Source organism: Pan troglodytes, chromosome 5 (genome assembly GCF_028858775.2).
Source record: "Pan troglodytes isolate AG18354 chromosome 5, NHGRI_mPanTro3-v2.0_pri, whole genome shotgun sequence".
In the NCBI taxonomy this organism is placed as follows: domain Eukaryota; kingdom Metazoa; phylum Chordata; class Mammalia; order Primates; family Hominidae; genus Pan; species Pan troglodytes.
The window spans coordinates 125,086,313-125,104,457 of NC_072403.2; the positions used below are offsets into that span (position 1 = coordinate 125,086,313).

At 36.0% G+C, this 18,145-nt stretch overlaps 2 long non-coding RNA genes across 2 annotated transcripts; both read left to right on the plus strand.

Annotated features, from left to right (window-relative positions):
- The first annotated feature begins 7,958 nt into the window (after positions 1-7,958).
- LOC112209487 (uncharacterized) lies at positions 7,959-12,006 on the plus strand. Its single transcript, XR_002944287.3, has 3 exons — positions 7,959-9,147; positions 10,356-10,427; positions 11,939-12,006. It is a non-coding gene; the product is annotated as an uncharacterized LOC112209487 (long non-coding RNA).
- A 1,185-nt stretch (positions 12,007-13,191) lies between these two features.
- On the plus strand, positions 13,192-17,147 carry LOC107975249 (uncharacterized). The gene is made up of 3 exons (XR_001718659.3): positions 13,192-13,302; positions 16,484-16,572; positions 16,914-17,147. It is a non-coding gene; the product is annotated as an uncharacterized LOC107975249 (long non-coding RNA).
- Positions 17,148-18,145: the final 998 nt, after the last annotated feature.

Below are 18,145 nucleotides of genomic sequence, written 5' to 3' on the forward strand. Positions count from 1 at the left end.
ATAGAACTGTAAAAAAAATACATATATATGCAATTGAAAGAAAAAAATGCCTATATTTTGTTCTTCCCTATATTAATAATTTAACAAATTTTGCAACATTTAGTAGCTTTTTTCTATGACATCTATTAATTTAATTTTCATCTTTTAATTCTTTATGGATCTTTTGAACCACATAATCTTATCAGATTTTAAAATTCTCACAAAACTGCTTGCAATTTTCTCCCAGAAAGTATTAATTTAATACAATTTTAAAATTAGGACTTCTCAATAAATTATGAAATTATTCATGCCATATGCCCCGTTGATTGACTTAGGGAAGGTACATGTTTTTAAAATTGTCCAGTGTCAATGATTTTCATTCATCCAAGGGCAGAGGGAGGCAACCTAGACCTTGAGTCTTATTTGCTCCTAGGAGGAGAAATAAAGAGTTCCTTAAACATAAAAGAATAAAACTAAGATTATTTCAAGGGAAGAATGCTACAGATTTCCATCCTAGTGCTAAAGCTAGAAATAGAGAACAATAATAGTCCGTGTCCTGCTTTGTATTTTATAAGATATTTTCATTTTTATTGGTAAATCTCTTGAACTGTGACTTAGTTCCTCTAAATTAACATTATGATTTTACCTATATATTTTAAAAATTAGTAAAAGAATTATAGGTCTAAATGGCATATAGATGCTTTCAGTAACTTTTATTTATTACAATAAATCTTATACCTGGTGCTTGACATCACTCTAACACAGCCTGAAAAATAAAACACGGTCATTGCAATATATGTTTTTAAGGTAGTAATAAAAACATAATAAAATGTTGAATCTGCAAAAGTTTTATTTAAATAATAATGTCAGTTCATGAAACATTTTCTTAAAATTATTTTTCCTTGATCCCTGGCATCACACTTTTATTAATTTAGTCTCAGAGGAATTCGGGCTGCAGTTCTTAGCCTTAGTATGTATCTAGCTTGAGGTTTGTTTCTAAGGGGACACCTTCTGACTTCAGAGCATTTCACTAGCTAGCTGAAAATGGAGAGCAGGAAAATTAGGCTAAAAATAAAAAACAAAAAGGATGAATAAAAATGCCCACAAATGCTTGGAAATGAAAATATATACACCTAAATAACTGAGGGATTGAAGAAATTACAATGGAAGTTAGAATTTATTTTGACCTAAATGCTTATGAAATTATGACATCAAATTTATAGAAGGCAGCTTAAGCCCTGCTTAAAGAAAATCTTATAGAATTAAGTATAAACATACATTAAAATATTAAAATATATGTTTATACTTAATATATGCTTATACTTAAACATATTAAGTATAAGAATATATTAAAAGAGAATTAATACTAAAGATCAAAGTCTCTATCTCAAGAAATTATATAAGTAGGCCGGGAGCTGTGGCTCATGCCTATAATTACAGCACTTTGGGAAGCCAAAGCAGTGGATCACTTGAGTTCAGGAGTTCGAGACCAGCCTGGGCAACATGGCAAAACCCCGTCTCTATGAAAGATACAAAAATTAGCAGGGTGTTGTGGTATGCTCCTGTAGTCCCAACTACTTGGAAGGCTCAGCCTGGGAGGCAGAGGTTGCAGTGAGCCAAGGTCACGCCACTGCACTCCAGCCTCGGTGACATAGTGAGACTAAATTCAAAGAAACTATATGGAAGGAAATAATAATGCCAGCAGAAATTAATAAAACAAAATAAAACACAGAATATATTTGAAATAACTAAATGAAATTGATAAACACTAGATTAGGATGGGAATAGTAAAGACAAAAAAGAAAAAGAGAGGAAAATACAAATCATCAATACCAGGAATACAAAGGGGGATATCACTGCAGATTATAGCATTGTTTAATAGTAAATAAGAGTACATTATAAACAACTTTAGCCCAATACATTAAAAAAAAAGATGAAATGGACAAATTTCTAGAAAAACACAAATAACCAACATTAGTATAAGAAATAATAAAAAGCATAAATAATGCTATGTCAGTTCTTAAAATCTGTAATTAATAAGCTTCCCCCCAAAAATTCACGGATCCAGATGGTATTACAATTCATTTCTACCAAACATTTAAGAAAAATATAAAATAAATCTCACACAAATTTTTCTAGAGATCAGAAAAAGGAAATACTTACTGACATATTTTTTAAAACCAGAAAAACTTGATACCAAAAACTGACAAGGACAATATAAGAAAGGAAAATGTCAGAGCAATCACCCTCATGAACATATATGTGAACATCATAAAGAAAATATTAGAAAAGTATAGCAATATATAGGAATGATAATCTATCATAACCTAATGGATTTACTTCAAGAATGCAGCTTCAAGTTGATTTGAAATTTGAAAATCAATCCTTTTAATTTGCTACATAAAAGGATAAGGTATAAAAGTCACATGATATTTTGAGATGCAGAAAAGCCATTGATAAAATGAGATATCCAATAATTATTAAAAAGTACACAGTAGGCTGGGTGCGGTGGCTCACGCCTGTAATTCCAGCACTTTGGGAGGCTGAGGCAGGTGGATCACCTGAGGTCAGGAGTTCTAGACCAGCCTGACCAACATGGTGAAACCCCATCTCTACTAAAAATACAAAAATCAGCCACATGTGGTGGCATGCGCCTGTAATCCCACCTACCCGGGAGGCTGAGAGAGGAGAATCATTTGAACCTAGGAGGCAGAGGTTGCGGTAAGCTGAGATCACACCACTGCACTCCAGCCTGGGCGACAGAGCGAGACTTCATCTCAAAAAAATAGTAATAATAATAATAAAATAAAAATTATATATTAGAAAGAAGAGAAGGCATTTCCACCATGAAACATGATGCCATAAATAAAGGAATATGTATGAAAAAGAGGGTAGAAAGGAGGGTAGGTGCTCTTGGATATTAAAAGTGCGGTTAAAAAAAAAAAAATATATATATATATATATATATACCCAAATGAAGGTTTAGGTGATAATGATGAAAAAATCTTTCAGAATGTAGACCAAAAGGCAACAAGATGAAAAATTAGATGATTAGTCTACTAAGGGTACACCCAAATAAAAGAAGTTCCAGAAAGAGAGAATAAAAGAAACAGAGGGGGGAAAATTACCAAGCTACCTCTTTGGTAATTAAAAAAAAAAATCCCAGAATTGGATGACATATTTCAAGACAGTAACAGGCCAGCAGAGTGCCCAGCACCAATTAACTACAGAACTCAAGTGACAAATACTCAGATGTCCCCTATATTTATTTGTGTATTCAAATCAATAAATCCTAATCACTTCACTATCTTTTGATCCAAAACTACCAACAAGGAAATTTATATGAATGTTAAAATTTTTTGTCCACTTCCATGAATAAAAAGCATGCTTCAGTGTGTAGAAAGTCTAGCCCTGTTTTGAACTAGCACTAAATCAATTGGATATTTAATTAGAACAGTGTTTGGCAAGGTAACCCACAATAGAAAAGCATTGTACGACATAACCAGTAAGCAAATAAATATATATTTATCTAAATGAAACCAAATTTCACAATACAATATTTACCCTTACTCCATGCAAAGCACTCTAGTCTACCCTATCCAATTTAAATGAAATAAACACTGCTCTTGAGGCTCTTAAATGGATTTCACAATGTTCTTAGATCATTAGTTTAAGAAATACTGCCTTTTTAGACTAAATATATAATGAAACTTACTTGTAAGTTCCTTTATACTGAGTTTTTTTTTTTGTTGTAGTGAAATTATGGCAATATTATAATTTATTACAGCTCAAGGAGTTTTGAGAATGTTGAAAAAGTTTGAGAAGAAGTATTCTTAGAAATAAGATAATTTTTTTCCATTTTTAACTATGTGCTATAAGTAGCTGAGGTTGTGTGCAAGATTTCCAATTTACTACCTTCTTGACCTTAGAGGTGATCTTCAGGAACATTATCAGTTTTTACAGTAATGTTGTGATTCTGATTTACTGTTAAAGTGGTCATTAGGCCTACCACCTGCTTTTGCAGATGTAGCTGAATCAATAGTGTTCACAGTCTGAAGATTACTAAAGAGCAAATTCTATTTACTTTTTTATGGAACTTAATGACCTTTATTAAACACATTGTATTTCCCAGTTACCAACATCTTAAACTTTACAGCTTCATAGATCGCTTACCAAAAGGATGAGATCAAGTAAGATTAGAAGATTCTCTAATATACATCAAAATTTTCCATAAAACTTAAAACAGTATTTTTTCTCTTTCTCAACTAATAAGAATACTATTGTTCTGATACTTTCTTTGTTCATGTTTCTGATACATCTGTACTTGTTGTTGGCTTTCTTTCATGCACCCCTAGGAATAATATTTTTTTAGGACATTATTGCAGCAACACAGTGAATAATTTTATCTTAGTGAAATTCTAGTAGTAGTTTAAGAAGCACTGGTCCTCTTTAAATCTGATTAAATAAAAACTATAATAACTACAAGCAGTAAATAGCCAGAATAGAAAAGAGCAATATTAGAAATGCTAATAATCTGAAGACACAATCTAAATGAAACACAGGATAAGATAAACGTTTATCCAATTAACTCCTCAGAACCCCAAGAGTTTTGTTTCCTGTCTACCTTTTCCTTTCCTTCAGTTCTTAGTTTTATGTGGTCATTGTGTATATCTGCTTTTGTGTTTCCATTTTCCCTATTGTTTATCTTTCACCATAAATTTGTCCTTGTTCCTTTAGTTTAAAAATAAAAGAAATTTTATCTTTTATGTTTCTTAAAGGAAAAAGAGCAATTTTAGTTACCTTTAGATTATGGCCCTCAATTCACCATTTCATGAGTCACTTGTCCCAAATAGGCAAAATCTTCTTGACTCACACTCTATACCTGCACTGTCAAATACAGTGGCCACTAGCCACGTGTGGTTATTTAAATTTAAGCTTTAATTAAGCTAAAAAATTAAGTTCCTCAGTTGCACTAGCCACATTAAATGTGCTCAAACACCACTTTTGTCTACTGGCTATTGTACTGGACAGAACAGAATGTTGCTTAGCATGGAATGTTGCTAAGACTGCTGAAGAATCCTGCTAGTCAGCCTGGTTCCACATTTGCAGCTTATCAAAAGGGACAGGGAACTAATGTGGGTATTCTATTACTCTGTTTTCATGCTGCTGATGAGACATACCCAAGACTGGGCAATTTACGAATGAAAGAAGTTTATTGGACTCACAGTTCCACATGGCTAGGGAGGCCTCAAAATCATAGCAGAAGGCAAGGAGGAGCAAGTCACGTCTTACATGGATGGCAGCAGGCAAAGAGAGCTTGTGCAGTAAAACTTGCCCTTATAACAACCATTAGATCTCATGAGACTTATTATCATGAGAACAGCATGGGAAAGACCTGCCCCCATGATTCAATTACCTTTCATTAGGTCTCTCCCACAATATGTGGGAATTCAAGATGAGATTTTGTTGGGGACACAGCCAAACCATATTAGCTATCTCCTCTAGCTGACAGCTTTAAGCACAAGTTAAAGGTAAGGGATCCCTCTGAAAAAATAATTTCATAATTTCTGCAGACAGGAGCAAATTCCTGAAAAGTGAAAAACAGAAAGCAAAAGCAAAATAAGCCTTCTTAAATGGACTGCAAACAGTTTAAATAATTTTTTAATTAAATATATTGAATCAACTCATGGCATTGCCCATGGAAACACAGGTTTGGAACAAAGCTCTGCATGACATTTGTATCACCAGTGACAGGGAGTTATGAGGGAGATAAGAGAAAAGGGCAATAATGACCTATTGCAACAGGAACATCACAGATGTATGGTTATCTTTTGACGTTCCCCCTATAATACATGTTAAAATAATTGGTTTTTGCCTTCTAAAGAATTTGAGCCTCATATGCCACCTTGTCCCATATTTAAAAAAGTAATCTCACCACATAAAAAAGATCTGGGGGCCGGGGATGGTAGCTCACGCTTGTAATCCCAGCACTTTGGGAGGCCGAGGCAGGCAGATTGCCTGAGATCAGGAGTTCGAGACTAGTCTGGCCAACACGGTGAAACTCCTTCTCTACTAAAATACAAAAACTTAGCCAGGTGTGGCAGTGTGTGCCTGTATTCCCAGCTACTCGGGAGGCTGAGGCAGGAGAATTGCTTGAACGGGAGGCAGAGGTTGCAGTGAGCCGAGATCATGCCACTGCACTCCAGCCTGGATGACAGAGCAAGACTCTGTCTCGAAAATAAATAAATAAATTAAATAAATAAAAAAGATTTGGGGATATTCATTAGTTATATTCTATTCAATGCAAACATATTAAATACCTCCTATGAGTAATACTGTCTGCAAAGAATACAAAGGTGCATACAAAATCCCTTTGCTGAGGAAGCTTATGGTCCAAGAGGAGTGGCCTGAGCTTAAATAAGTATAAAGGCAAGTGTCCAGTAGAAACACATGTAAACACGCAAAATTAGTATGCAGAGTCAGAAAACAGAAAATCATTTCCAAATTTGGGAGCAGAAGGGAGTGGCTGGAATTGCTTTATGAGGGTCTGAAGTAAGCCTTGAAGATGGTATAGCATCTTCAAGTGTGACATCATGCAGCACTTTACAGTTTATAAAGGGCTTTCATATGCATGGTCTCATTAAATAAATCTTTACAAAAACCATGTGCAGTAGACTTTACTATCTCTATTTTATAAGTGGTATAACTATGACTCAGAGTTATGTCACTTGCCCCAAATCACAGGATAACTAGCAAAAGTTACATTAAAAAGCCAAAGGTTTCCAGTTGCCAAATGCTCTCATCTTCCCTCTATAGCGGTGGTTCTCCTATCCTTTACACTGTTAAAAACTACTGAGGATCCAAAACAACTTGTGTTTATGTGGGCTATCTCTCTCAAGGTTTATTATAAAACAAAAATTTTAAATGATATTATTTATTAATTCATTTAAAATAATAAACACATGCTAACAGATACTTTTTTTTACAATTACATTTGTCTGAAAAACTAATTACTGGAAAGAGTGACATTGGTTTACATATTTGCCAACTTTAATGTCTGGCTTAACAGAAGACAGCTGGATTCTCAGATCAGCTTCTCCTAAATCTGTTGAAATACATTATTTAGGGTAAAGTATATAAAGAAAATCCAGCCTCACATAAACATGTAGATGGATAGGAGAGAAGAAATTCAATAGCCTTTTCAGGTAACTGTAGATATTAATATTTGATATCTACAAAAGCTCAACCAAGGGTAGTTAGCTCCAATGGAATGTAAATAACTGTATCAGTGAATTTTTTTGTACTGTGTTGGTTTCAAATCTATTGGTCTATATTGCACATTGAAGGACTCCTTTACTCATGAATGATTTTGTACCATCAACTATTGTTTACGTAGAAGATATTGTTTCACTGAGTGATACAGTTCGGATATTCCTCCCTCCAAATCTCATCTTGAAATGTAGGTGGGGCCTGGTGGGAGATATTGGATCATAGGGGATGTTCCCCCATGAATCACTTAGCGCCACACCCTTGATGGTGAGTGAGTTCTCCCTCAGTTAGTTCGGGTGAGATCTGATTGTTTAAAAGAACTTGGGACCTCCCCCTTCTCTCTCTTGCTCCTGCTCTTACCATGTGACCACCTGCTCTTCCTTTGCCTTCTGCCATGATTGTAAGCTTCCTGAGGCCTCACCAAAAGCTGAGCAGATGCCCATGCCATGCTTCTTGTACAGCCACAGAACTGTGAACCAATTAAACTTCATTCCTTTATAAATTACCCAGCCTCAGGTATTTCTTTATAGCAATGCAAGAATAGACAAATAAACTGAGTTATGCCACTTCTAAATGTGGATACATTACATTACATAAGATTTTAAAATTCACATCTATTAAGATCACTGAAGTCTTTTATGTATCTTCAAGCTACAATGATAGATACAAGTTTTCCAAAATTCAAGTTTTCACTTGAAAGCTCAAATTTTATCATTGGAAAAAATTCTGTCAGTTGTTTTTCTTGAAGTGGCATGCTCACTTTATTCACTTTCAAGAAAATGTCTGCCACATACTCAAGTATGAACACTATAATTTGTCTGTTAGTTGTTCTTTAAAGTAAAAATAGTTTTCCAACAAAAAAAGTGGTCAGTTAAGCTTGCAACTCAAACAATCACACAAATTGTTTTCCTCCAGATTACCATTGACCATCCTACTTCAGTATGCAACAAGTGTTTTATGCGTATTTCTCATTTTAGGACACACAATATTAAAGAGATGGGTGATCAACAGTAAAAATCTAGCAAAAGTAATATATTTTACTTTTTCATCAAGAGTAATTTTCGATGAAATTGGCATACACACAGACATGTATATGTATGCGTGTATATGTATGTGTGTGTAGATATGTTTGTCTATATGCATATATCTATATATTTATATAAACTGCAAATACATGACAGTAAGTAATACAATGACTACTAGTGTAATTTGGTGTCACTGCCTCAATTCATGTTGAGGTGCCAACAATTTTATCACTATTTTTTTTTGTACCATCAGTGCAAATGTCAGCATAGTCAAAAAGGCAAATAACAACTCTAGGGTTATTCTAAAAACAGAATTGACCTTGCAGAATAGCTCTCAGGGACCTACAAGTGTTCAGGTACCTCACTTTGAAGACTGTTTCACTGTAAACACTTCTTGCTTCTCCTGCTCAATTCCTCATGTTGGTTGCTAAATGAGAAAAAAATAGTCACTAAATGATATATTACTGAAAACACCATTTAGTGTATTAGAAATCACCAATCAGAAGGTAAATAAGTTCATCAAGTAATTTATTTATAATAAAAATCAAGTTTGCCCAAGTCACTCTTATAGGCTGAATGTTGTGTGTCCCCCAAAATTCACATATGGAAATTCCAACTCCTCCCTGCCCTCAGTGTAGCTGCATTTTTAGATGGGGCCTTTAAGGATGTTTAAGGTTAAACGAGGTCACAAGGGTAGGGGATTGATCCAATAGTACTAATGTCTTCATAAGAAGAGATTCCAGAGTGCTCACTCTTGCTGTCTCTGCCATCTGAGCACACAGCAAGAAGGCAGCCGTCTACAAGCCAGGAAGAGAGCCCTTAACAGGAACTGACCCTGCCAGACCTTTACCTGCAACTTTCAGCCAAAAGAACTGTGAGAAAATAGATTTCTGCTCTTTAAGTCACCCTGTCTATGGTATTTTGTTATGGCAGCCTGAACAGATTAATACAACCACTTACATTATAACTCATGAAAATGCAGTCCAAGCTCTAGAGTTTTACATTAAAATAATAGAACTGAGGACTTGCATGTGAAATGGTTGTTTTTAAAAAAGCTAAATTTCAAATGTCTAATGTAGGGAGATGTTATACTAAATTTACATGTTGGTTCAGCTCTAATGTGAGGAAGTTAGATTAGATTATTTCTTTCCTTAATGCCCCACACATTGCGAGAGCAAGAGCATATTAGCTTGAAGAGTCTGGATATATTTTCCAAAATCAATACTTGTTCTTTAGCAGTGACAGAGTAGCAGACAATTGCATAATGAAGCTGTCTGTCTTTATTTACACAATGTATTTTTGTATTCACTAGGCCAGAAAGAATAGTTCTGTGTAGCAGCTGTCATTGTATTTTTTGCTTATCTCAGTCCTGTCTGCCAGTGTTATAATTCACCAGCTGACACCCGCCTTGGCAGAAACCAAGGGCCGTGATTTCATGCCAAAGCAACAACGGGGCTCTGAACTCTGACACAATTCATCTTAGTTCTAGTTAGTAAAGGGGGATTCTTTGAGTTTTCTCTGCCTTCTGTTGAAGCATTTCTGTGTTGGGAGGGGAGAGGGAGAGGAGGAGATAGAGGGGGTGGTGGTGCAATGGAAAAGAACACTGGGAAACAGTTATGGCTCTGTCTGGTGCTGTGGAAGAGGGTCACAGGAAGACAGGGTCAGTTGTGAGGGATAAAGACTGGACACCCAGATAATGAAATTCCTGCTTGTTTGATTTTTCAGAGTTGGAAGGATATGAGAGCACATTTGGTATCCAAAAATACACTTCTGTTCAACTCACACTATTTGGAGGTTCAAAGTGTAATTTCTGGCGCTTTCTGATTTAGGAAGCTTAGACTCAAGCATGAAGGCAGTTGATTGTAGTCATCAAAAAGCCCTGTTTTGGTTGTGAATGCTAAATAAAATAGAAAACATACTTGCTCAAGTTAATTTCTACCTATTAATGTTCATGGTTCATACAGGTCTTATTCTGCAGATAGAGTAATGGCAGGCTTTACAATGTAGGCAATGTTAAACCTGAAAGAAGTTTTGGCCAGATAATCATAATTTTCTTTTCCTTTTTTTTAATGAACTTAAAAGATCAGATTTATTTGGAGAAAACAGGAATCCCACAACCCAAAGGATGGGATTTTACATCAAGACATCTCCCAGGTAATAAGTCTACAGATTACAAATCATTTTCATAGAAGATATTTTTGTACAAGTTTTACATGTATTCAGGAGCGGGACATTAATCAATCCCTGTTTCTATTTTAATAGGGGGGACAAGGTAGGGGAGAGGGAAAAACAGTTTTGGATATAACTATTTGGAAGGAGAGTAGACACGAAGAGGGCAAACCCCTAGCTTTTCATTTTCTACAATCAATGGTTTTTTTTTCTTTAAAAAAAACAAAAACAAAACCAAAAACAAAAACCTTTCAGTCTTCAATACTCTTTGAAAGCCCACTTCTTAGCTACTGGCCAATCCACACCAATTATTTAAATTCACTTGGTACACACCTTTGTCCACTGAGTAAATTACATTCATTATGCCCACTGCTGCAGCGCGCATAAACCAACACCCCTGCATGGCTGAACAGGGCCTAATCTAGGACTGATGGGAGAAGGGCTTGCAAACCAAGATCAAGGTGTTGTTTCTCTGCTCATACTGTCTACCAAGTTGATCAAAAATGTACAAAATGCACATAAAAGCAGGCAAGTTTAGCTACTGTGTTGCAAGAGAAACCAGGACCTTGTTAAGTAGTTCTCTCCATTACCATTTATTCTCTCAAGGGAAGCTTTAAGAAATAATAATAAAGAAAAACAACACATTGGTCTGGCCACCTCATGAATCCAACTAGCATTGGTGTGGCATTTCAGTGGAGAAGGAAACTTGGGGAGAAAAACCCATCAAGGTTGTCAGAAAGGCTCCCAATTTAACTGTCCCTGTCCCTATTTATCCACCATCCAAGACCATCCATTATTCTAGAGCACTCTGTTCTATAAAAAAAGGGGTCAAAACACCAGGAGCAGGCAAGGATTGAGAACCAAAAGACCCAAGAAACCGATCTGCTTGAGAAAAGCAGCGATCCTTCCTTTCACAGCTCTCCATGGCTGCGAGAGAAAATGCCGAAGACATCAAGTAGTGACTTAGAGGCTGCTTTTTGGGAAGTTAAGAGTAGCATGAAGAACTTAAGATGACGATAAGAGTCTAAATTTTTAGTTTCAAGGTTTCAACAGACTGTGTATATATTCAAACTTTCAAAAAAGACAGTGTTTAGAAAGGGTAAAACTAGTTTTCTAACAGTCTTTCCTTTTTATTGTAAAAAAAAAAAAAAGATGCTCATGTACCGACTGTAAGAATCCCCTAGGTTTCCCACCATATACCTAGAATAAGAACCGTACTTTCCATTCCATTTCCTGATACTAGGCATGTCATGATGCACAAAGTAAAATGTCAAAAAAAAAAAAAAGATAAAACAAACTAGATAACTGAGGTCTTTCAATATCACTTTGGCTGAAATTATCTTAATATATCAACAACAAAAAATTGTAAAGCTAGATCTATTAAGGTCACCGCCTTTGTTTTTCTCTTTGCTTTCTGTATATACACATAATCTGATTAAGAAAGCTTTCAATAAGGGATTGCCTTAAAAGTAAATTGACTTTCTATTGTATAATAGGCTGACATTTCTTGGCAACCTACGGAAGCTGTTCTGATGAGCCTCTGTGTTAGTAAAGAATACATGTAAGTTGTTTCTGATTGTGATCTTGGTATTGTGTTAACGGCACAGCCCTAAATATGGAGACAAGCCTCATGTATTAATGTTGCAAACTTACTAGGAAGAACAAAAACAAAAGGAATAATAATTTATCAAAATCTCAACTAAAACTACATTATACAACATTCAACACAATAGTCACTGAATACCAAAAAGAACATTGGTTTCATGTGTTTTGTTGAACGAATAATACCAGATTTTCCCGTTGAAGGACAATTTGCAAAGAATATTTGGACTATGTATTCTATTGAAAAGATCATCCTTATTTGCAGGAAGAAGCTTGAAGGACATTAGTTTTTTACCTTTAAGCTAATAAAGTAATTCTGATGTATCAGTGATGAACCACACATACTCCAAAGGAGAACAACCTCACTCCCATCAGCCTTTAAAAAAAAATGAAGGCAGAAGAAAAGACTCTATAGATCTTTGTGATCATCTTTAAGTTTGTATTTAAAAGCTGACACACACATTTGAGTAGAAATGGCTAAATGTGAAGAAAAGGGATGGGGGCACACAAGATAACCAAATGGTTTAGGGCAAGGTGGTGAGCAGGCAAAGCACAAATGCTGAACCAACAGCAGCATCCTGGCCCCCAGTCAGAAACTGAGCTCTGGCCATAGAAGGAGGCTCTGGTCATCTGAACAATGTGAGGTCAGAGAGGATGGGCAAATCTACTTTCTCCCCAACCATCCTGCAGGCTTTCAAGATGGTGTTGAAAAACTAGTCGCCCACATTATCTGGCCCTCAAAACACAAGCAGCCTATGAACATGTGAGGTTGGCTCACAAAAAGTTAGGAGACAAAAATCAGGTATGTCATCAACTTTTTTAAATTAGCAGGCTATGCATAGAAATACAGGTTTTCAAATTCTCCCTTTAAGAAAATAGCCAGTCTGACAAAACTGAGTGTGTGTCTTCACAAGCTCAAATAACATGTTTAGGTGAGCCCTCCAATTTGCCATAGCTCCTACACTGCCTTTTTAATCCCCACCCAACCTGCTTCAGTCATTTATGTTAGATATTATTTCTTCAACTTAGTATGTCAATCCTGATGAGAAATCAATTGTTCATTTAATTATAGTTTCTTTGTAAATTTACCTGGTTTCTGTTCCAGTAATGTTACATAACAAACAACCCCAAATCTCCGTGACTTAGAACAGCAATTGCTTATTTCATATTCACAGCTCTATAAATAGACTGCTGTACAGCTGACCTTGGACAGACTTATTTGGGCCTAACTGGGTTCTAAGCTTTCTGCTGGGTTCAGGTATGTTCTTCATGTCTTTATCTTGGGAACTATGTTGAAGGAATCAGCCTAGCTGGGACATACTCTTCATGAAAGAGTGCAAACTCAAAAGGGTTTCAGATTTGGAGCTTGCACATTGTCATTTTGCCCTTGACCAAAACTAATCACACAGCCAACCCCCAAATCAAGGATCCAGGGAAGTATATACCACTCACCCTGGCAATGGTAAGCAAGAAGATTTGTAAGTAAATAATACAACCTGCCACCATAGGCAAACTGTATCTCCTCTCTTGTACCTTTGAACATTTCCTTTTTATTCTTGATCTATCAAATCACTATTTTTTATTCAAACCACTTGACAGCTGGTGTGAACCTTTTCATTTGAATATCTTCCTTCAATTCTAGAAAACTTTCCTGTTTTCTTTACATGTTGTTGTTGTTTATAAGCCACTTCCTTTATTATCTTCTGGAATTTCTTTTAGACAGCTGTGGACCTGTTCATCACTCTACCATATGTGTATTGTAGTTTCTCTTTTCTTACATTTTTTCTTTCTGTTTGTTTGTTTGTTTTTTGTTTTTGTTTAACATGGAGTCTCACTCTGTTGCCCAGGCTGGAGTGCAGTGGCGCGATCTCGGCTTACTGTAACCTCTGCCTCCTGGGTTCAAGAAATTCTCCTGCCTCAGCCTCCCGAGTAGCTGGGACTACAGGAACGTGCCACCACGCCCGGCTAATTTTTTGTATTTTTAGTAGAGACGGAGTTTCACCGTGTTAGCCAGGATGGTCTCGATCTCCTGTCCTTGTGATCCTCCCTCCTCAGCCTCCCAAAGTGCTGGGATTACAGGCGTGAGCCACCGCGCCCAGCCTCTCTTCTCTTTTTTAAAACTTTGTCTCTTCGTGTCTCTGTTTTACTGCCTTCTGGACAAACTGCTGGATTTACCTTTCTTATCTCACTTTGTATCCAATTTGGAGTAGCCTATCTACTGTTTTTAATTAGCAAATTTATCTTTTTGATACTTATAATTAATTTATTTTTGCTACCATTTGTTTTATTTATTTATTTATTCAATTTCAATAGCTTTAGGGGTACAAGTGGTTTTTGGTTACATGGATGAATTGTGCAGGGATAAAATTTGGACTTTTAGTGTATCTGTCACCCAAATAGTGTACTTTGTACCCAAGGGGTAATTTCTCATCCCTCATCACTTTCTCATTCTTTCCTCTTCTGAGTCTCCAATGTCCATTATACTATTCTGTAGGCCTTTGTATATCCATAGCTTAGCTCCCACTTGTAAGTTAGAACATGAGGTATTTAGTTTTCTCTTCCTGAGTTACTTCATTTAGGATAATGGCCTCCAGCTCCATCCAAGTTGTTGCAAAAGACATTACTTCATTATTTTTTTATGGCTGAGTGGTATTCCATGGTGTGTGTATGCATGTGTATGTGTGTGTGTACACTACATTTCCCTTATCCACGCATCGATCAACAGGCATTTAGGTTGGTTCCATACCTTTGCAATTCTGAATTGTGCTGCAATAAATATACAAGTGCAGGTGTCTTTTTGATATATTGACTGCTTTTCCTTTGGGTAGATACCCAGTGGTGAGATTGCTGGATCGAGTGGTGGATTTACTTTTAGTTCTTTGAGAAATTTCCTTATTGTTTGTCATAGATGTTGTACCAATTTACATTCCCATCAATAGTGTACAAGCATTCCCTTTTCACCACATCCATGCTGTCTATCATTTTTTGACTTTTTAATAATGTCCATTATCCTGACTGGGGTAAGGTGGTATCTTGTAATTTTAATTTGCATTTCCCTGATGATTGGTGATGTTGGGCATTTTTTCATATGTTTGTTGGCCATTTGTACATCCTTTTCTTGTTTTATTTCTGCCTATTTTTAGTTCATTTTTATCTCCCTTCACCCATAAGCTTATTTGCATCCTTTCCCATGCTTATCTTCTCCTCTCCAAGTCAGTAAAAGAGAAATTTCTACTGTCTAATTTTTGTAACTTTCAAGATCCCATTCTCCTCTGTGTCCTCATGGCTCTCCGTTGATTATTTTATTTTCACTTGTCTCTTTAAACTCTCCATATACTATGTCTTAGCCTGTAGCCTTTAAATATATTCAAGTTTAGCTGACCTTTTAAAAATTAAACCTTATACCTCTCTGATATTACCCTCCTTCTCTTCACAGTTCATATTATGGAAAACAGTACCTGCCATCAGGTTTCTGTTAACTCATCAACAGCTTTGTAAAACCTAAGAAAAATTGCCCATTTCTCTGGATGTGACTCTGTGCCAGGGCATGACTCACTGAATGGAGCAAGTAGCTGTGTTTAGCCCACACTCACCTATTTGGCTGAGGGTCCTCACTCAAGAAACCACCTGCATAACCAGATTAAGCCATTGGGCCCCTTACAATCCAATTAATTCTCAAAATCCTAAAGTCTGTCTACTAACCCTACTACATATTGAAAGAACTGCCACAAGGTCACCAATATCAACCAGGATGCTAAATCTCAATCATTCTTTTTAATTCTTCTGTTTTTCAATCCCTGCACTAAATTTGACACCAGCGATTACACTCCTTCTCTCCTACCTGAAATTATCTTGCCTCTTGGTTTCTAGGGACCTCCTCTTCTGAATTTTATATCCAGTTTTTACCTACAGCCTCCATCTACTCTTGAAGGCTGAGTATAAAGATCATCTCTTTTTGGGAGCCTTATATAATCCCTTCTTATGATCTGTCAAAGCAACCTACTTACATCTATTTCAGTACATATAACAACATATCATAACCATATTTGCACATTCTGTTCCCCTACCTCTACTGTCAGCTCTCTTATATCAAAAAACCTAGCATATAATATCTGCCATAGTAAACAGATGCTCACTAATTTGAGTAAATGAGTAGGTAATTATGATAATGCCATGCAACATAGCATGTGAAAATTCTTGATATCTGTGAAATATACAAATAATGTCATTTGAAGCAAGTGATATTTTAAGATGAGAAATATGGAAGGTAAAGGGATCATGATGGTTTCAGATATTAACAAGGGGTCTAAAAGAGGTAAGAATAACCAAAGATATGAGCATTGAAAACAAAGTTCTTTGTTTCCCCGTAGTCCTGCCAAAATGTTCCTGAAGGCATCAGCAGACACTTTCTTTAAGTCTCCTTTATTCATTTTTTAAAGTTCTTTGTACTTCAGGCAACAACACCTGAGAGGATTTTTCTGGCAGGCGAAAAAATGTTTGCAATGACTTTGATGATACGGTGACTGAGGTGAGAATTTTATTGAATTTCTTTTCTGTTTTTTTTTTTTTTTTACACTGACAAGAATTTACAAACAGTAGAGGTAAATAGACCCACATTTCTCTATATTCTTTGTCATTTAAGGAGATATATTTCTAGTCATTTTCCAGACAAGTAATTGGTCTAAATGTGTCCTCTTATGGAAAAAAAAAATGTAGCGTCTTTTATGTATGATGGTCAGTCCTGGTACAGTATTCAAATCACCCTGACTTTATTAATCATTGGATGAAGAGCCCTTGATACTTTATGATACTCTTAATAGTAGATGATGCTTAAAGTTAGAAAATAATCTGCATCCCATGTATTCTCAGGTGTATTTATCCTTAGGTGCATAAGCAATGGCACACAACCAAAGACTGGCTGCTACCTTCACATTCCTTCTAAAGGGGCTAAAAGGAAGAAGTATGGAAAAATGTATCCACTCAAGTAGAAATTTTATATTGAGTGTGCAGTTTTGATTTTGAATGTCTGATTTTGTTTGTAGGCCAAAAAAGACTGTGATTCTAAATTTGTAAATTAATACAAATAAACATTAAAATTGCATTAAACTTCTTTGTGCAGTAGGATAACAGTTTTTGAGATGTTAACAACTTTTTTATTTTGATGTTTAGATTTTTTTTCTCTTCTCCATTCAAGCTCATTCAATGTGTTTGTTGCCTCAGAGATGAATGTGACAGAGTGTAAATTTGAGAAGAGGGGACTCTTACGTAGATGATTTCCAAAATCCTTTGGACTTAGGAACATGGAGAGGATGACTTAGGGCAGGGACAAATTCAGAGAAGGAACATCCAAAGTGAGAGAATGAAGGCTCTTTCCACCAGAAAGGAATATAGTGAGAGCAGAGATGTTGAGAAGTGGTGTGAAGACGTCTGAAGGGAGATAACATAGATATGAGGAATATTTCTGCAAAGGGTCTTACTCTCAACCTTTCATTATGGGAGCTGAGTCTGCAGCAATAGACTGCTCCCGGTGAAGATCACTCAGCCTCATGCTCATTGATGCTCTGGCACTGCCTAAAATCTGAGGGACATGTGTAAACTTTCCAGCTCTCATTTTTTCCTTGTACATTAAGGCCAAAGAGTCAGAGAACCATTCTTTCCAAGGTCCTGCTCTTGTTGGGCAGATAGGTCCCTTCTTTGTCATCACTTTCCTCAGTATGTGCCCAGCATGATTGATGCTGTCTATTATCTAAAAATGTCCTTCAATAACTTCCTTGACTCTTACAGCACCCCAGGACATCCATAAACCAAAATGTGTATTTCCCTGAACAGCAAGCAAGGAGGTGGGCATTGAGGAAGTGTTAAGTCCCTATACTTGTATTAATGGGAGCTGGGATGGGGAAGTGGGTGGTATTGAATGGAATCAGTTTTCTGAACCAGAGACTCATCAATGGCATGGGTAGATGGAAAGAAAATTTCTTCCCTTACCCAAGATATTTCTAACAAACATGTTATCTAAGTATGCATATTACATTTATGTTTCTTTTCTAAACATTTTACATAGCTATTAAGTAAAGTTGGTAAGTAAACTATGGTATGGCATT